We start from the raw sequence: 3,772 nt of genomic DNA, 5'->3' as shown, positions 1-3,772 counted from the left end.
CTTGTATGAATCGCTACTTTTTCTATTGTATTATAGAAAACGAAAAAAAAAGCACGACGATTCCCTATAAGGATATGGGATATGTACATAAAAAAGACTCGTCCCGGTATATGTGTAACAATTTTTGTTTTTGGGGTGTGGGTTTACATATACACATATAATATATATTGTTATATTTGAATTGATTTGTTATGCCAGTAAGGAAAGGCAACAATTTGAGATACAAATTGAAGAACTTTTCACTAATTCAAAAAAAAAAAGAAAAGAATTAGTAATAGAATCTTAGTAAAAGAATATGGATGAATACTCTTTTTTTACCTATTTTATATTTTTTTTTTAGATTTGGATCGGATTTGGCGACATGGCCAAGTGGTAAGGCAGGGGACTGCAAATCCTTTATCCCCAGTTCAAATCTGGGTGTCGCCTGATTAACAAAAAACGGGGGATTTCTTATTCTACTGATTTAATTCGACGAATTTTGTCCCCGGAGCCGGAGAAGTATAAGCGCCTGTCGATAGTTTTTTTTTCTCAAAATCTGGTCCTTGGGTGTGGCTCAAACCGATACAAATAGGGATGAAGTGAGTCTTACTTAGTAATATGATTGACTCTCACTATAAAAAAAAATAGTGAGAGTCAATTCTGGGATTCAGAACGACGAAAATCAGAGGTCGAAAGTATCCAAAGGTTCCTAAAAGACAATCCATTTTTCTCCTAGGATTGAAGAAGAGATTGTACGAAAGAGTATCAAGAATTCCTAATTATTTTTCACTACCATTACTAAAATTGTGTCTACTGACTCCATCTGGAATTAGATTGGATAGGCTGATGGGAAATCCATTTAAGAGTTGTGGAAAGGATTGAAGAAACTTTGTATCCAGACTCACGAGGGTCTCTGAGTAATCAAACATTCAATCAGGATAGTCGGTCAACTCTTATTTTTATAGAGTAAAAGTAAAAGTCGAAAAAAAAAAAAGGGTAACAAACAATAGGTCTTAGTATTCCCACATGTTTCATTTCATTAGGATAGAAGTATTCCTTTGCTATCTAATTTTCCAAGAAAAAGTATGTGTATCATATCTGTACTTAATACTTATACTTCAAAATTCTACCAGAAATCTTAGAATATTGTTACAAGTAGATTCATTGGATTGGTTCATTAATAGCTTTAAGTCAGAATTATTTTTTGACTCTGCGCCATTAATTCCACTATGATTATCGATCAATAATTAAATAATTCCTTCATAGAGATAGGAGACATAATTCATATGGATATTGTAAGTCTCGCTTGGGCTGCTTTAATGGTAGTCTTTACATTTTCCCTCTCACTCGTAGTATGGGGAAGGAGTGGACTTTAGGGAGGGGTACTACTAGTTTTTTAATTTAATTGTATGAATTGTTTAATTGAGCGTTTTGCAAAGCTTTTTCTTTTGTCTCTGTTTCAAAATTATACTGAAATACAGTAATGAATAAGAAAATACAATAATGAATAATAACCATTCGATCAAACAATGAATGATTACTTTACTATAGTTCTAGTTCTATTTCGAAACTAAAATCTACGCATGATAGGAAAATTTTTTCAACCGGATTCTTCCTAAACATTCTATTTTAATAAACCAGTTCTTATCAGAATTATGGATATTACAATGAGCAAAAACCCGAAATGGGTTTTTTATTTTTTTCTTTATTTGTTTCCCTCTTTTTTTACTTTTACTGTTCTAAGAGAACATAAAGTCGTTCCGCTAATCTAATTAGATTATGGCAATACATACTTTCTATTGGAAGTGACTAGTTGTTGTCCAAACCAAAGAAAAGAGGTTATACACATAAGAAGATTAGATCCTTCTTTCGTTGCACGATTCACGTATCGTGTATTTTACCTTTCTTTTAGACTCCTCTCCATTCCATTTTTTATGCTTAAGACATGAGATGAGTCAAAAAAGCATAAAAAATGGAATGGAGAGGAGTCTACCCTATTAACCTATTCCCTTTTACAAATCTGAATAAATTATCATAGAATAGAACTCCGCGGATCATGTTTTCTGTTAATGGATCAAGCAATAGCTTCTTGTGGTGGGAAATCTAAAAAAAGAAAAAGATTCTTTGGTTTCGTTTTCTTTTCTCTTTTTTTATTTATTTTGAAATTTCTAATAGATTAGTATACGCCCATATTATTCTTGCTCCATTGATTCTTTTGATGGATCTCAGGATCTATCCTATATAAATAAATTCTAAAATAGGTTAAGAATTAGAACAGTTGGCCTTCGATTATTTTGGATCGATCAAAATACACACAGGTAAATGTAGCCAAAAAAAAGAATTGGGCTGCTATTTTGATGTACTATTTAGATATACATCTAATCCATGTACATACATATTGTATATTGATCTAGATATGGGCTTTTTTTTTATAGGAAAAAGTCTATATCCGTATACAATACAACTTTCTATGAAAATAATGAATATGATAATATATACTATATAATAGTATATAACTATACAATACTAGATAGTATGGTAGAAAGAATTATATATAATTCTTTCTACCATACTATCTAGGCTTAGATACTACTATCTCAGATACTTATTATCTCAGATACTTATTATCTCAGATACTTATGATTCCAGCCAGATCATTTCGTTTAAGACTTGAAGTTTGAATTCCTTTCTTCAATCATTGATAAGAACTAATAATTCAAGTTTCAATCAAATTAGTCATTTTGACTGACTGTTTTTACGTAGATGATAAGTAAAAAAGCAGTAGGAACTAGAATGAACAGTGCAGTAGCAATAAATGCGAGAATATTGACTTCCATAATCTCATTTTTTTTTTTACTTCGCAATAACTCGGGATCTAATCCCATAGAGATGAGAAATTGGATTCCTGTAAATTCAATGGGATGAATTGCATCCTGATGATACTGAATCGGATCAGTATTATGAATAACAATATATGATCTATCAAATAAATTCATCGTCGAGAATTGAATAGTATAACATAGGAAGATCCTTTATCTATACTAAATCTGAAAAAGGATTCTTTATTGGATCAGGAAATTTACATCCTTTTCCACTTTTTCTTTTCTATAAATAACCCAACCCTATCGTCTTCCCTATATATTCCTCCTTCGTTATATTATACTTATACATACAATTATGAGGTATTATATGACTGGTATGGTATTCTATGGATGACACACAGATCCAAATAAAAGAGTAGGAGTGAGATGGAAAAAGGACGAGTTAAGACGAGTTAAGTAGAAAAAATCGAATATAATTCCAATGAATTTAATAAAAAGGAGTGTTACTCGTTCTCCTCTTTTATTTTATTAGTATTTCTTCCTTCAATTGGGACTGGAACTGGAAGGCATACATAAAAAATTGAGTGTGCAATTTAGTTTATTTGAATGAAAATGAGATAGATTGTTTCCAATTAGTCATTGAGGATACCCCCCCAAAAAAAAGTTGGAGCTCAAAGGGGTTTTCATTTACCCTGACAAGTACTCTGTCGAGGCACTTATGTTAAGTTCGTTGTGTCTCGTACAATAAACGAATACAATTTGCATATGTACTCCGGTAAAAAGGGGTACTCTTTTCTATTTTATTCATCAAGAATATTGAAAAACAAAAGTGGACAAGTATCTCTTAAATTCAAATAGTAAAGTAAATATAAGAATACTACCGATTGTACGAATCTAACTATTATGTTATGTCTCTCTCTTATCAATCGGCACTAATGAAAGAAATGGAAATTCCCGTATTTGTCTGATGA

General features: G+C 31.3%; 1 non-coding gene across 1 annotated transcript; it reads left to right on the top strand.

Moving 5' to 3' along the window:
- Positions 1-355: 355 nt before the first annotated feature.
- TRNAC-GCA (transfer RNA cysteine (anticodon GCA)) lies at positions 356-426 on the top strand. The gene has a single exon. It is a non-coding gene; the product is annotated as a tRNA-Cys (tRNA).
- Positions 427-3,772: the final 3,346 nt, after the last annotated feature.

This window comes from Curcuma longa, unplaced genomic scaffold (genome assembly GCF_044706935.1).
Source record: "Curcuma longa cultivar G26 ecotype Majalengka, Jawa Barat unplaced genomic scaffold, ITB_CL_G26_1.1 contig_20388, whole genome shotgun sequence".
Taxonomy (NCBI): domain Eukaryota; kingdom Viridiplantae; phylum Streptophyta; class Magnoliopsida; order Zingiberales; family Zingiberaceae; genus Curcuma; species Curcuma longa.
Note: the sequence above shows the minus strand (reverse complement) of the source record. Positions and strands in the feature narration are given on the sequence as shown.